General features: G+C 40.3%; 1 protein-coding gene across 2 annotated transcripts in view; it reads right to left on the bottom strand.

The window, feature by feature from the left end:
• CMBL (carboxymethylenebutenolidase homolog (Pseudomonas)) overlaps positions 1–504 on the bottom strand; it is a 24878-nt gene that overhangs the window by 1670 nt on the left and 22704 nt on the right. The gene's annotated exons all lie outside the window — the stretch shown is intronic.

Below are 504 nucleotides of genomic sequence, written 5' to 3' on the forward strand. Positions count from 1 at the left end.
CATGGAGAAGAGAGAGTCATCATCAGGGGGACAAGGGATTACTTTTCATGTTATAACTAACACAGCTCTTACCTCTGGCAAAGGAGATAATTCAGAGCAACATAAAAATGATACAACCTCAATTATTTTCTCCTGTTTTTTCCTTATCAATTTACTGGAATTAACAGGAGTAAGGTGAGAGGTTGGTTAATGGGCCCAAAATTACAGCTAGATAGGAAAAATAACTTCTAGCAGTGTACAGTAATGCCAGGCATCTGTAATTAGCAATAGGGCTGGCCGGTTCGCCCAGTGGGTTAGAACACAGCCTGTGACACCAAGGTCGAGGGTTCAGATCCCTGTACTGGCCAACTGCCAAAATAAAGCAGAAACAATCATCTATTATATGTTCTCAAATGGCTAGAAGAGAGGAGATCAAACGTTCTCATCACCAAGAAATGATAACGTTTTGCCATGATGAATGTGCTAATTACTCTGATCTGACCATACACATTGTATATGTGTATC

This window comes from Galeopterus variegatus, unplaced genomic scaffold (assembly GCF_000696425.1).
Source record: "Galeopterus variegatus unplaced genomic scaffold, G_variegatus-3.0.2 Scaffold4972, whole genome shotgun sequence".
In the NCBI taxonomy this organism is placed as follows: Eukaryota; Metazoa; Chordata; class Mammalia; order Dermoptera; family Cynocephalidae; genus Galeopterus; species Galeopterus variegatus.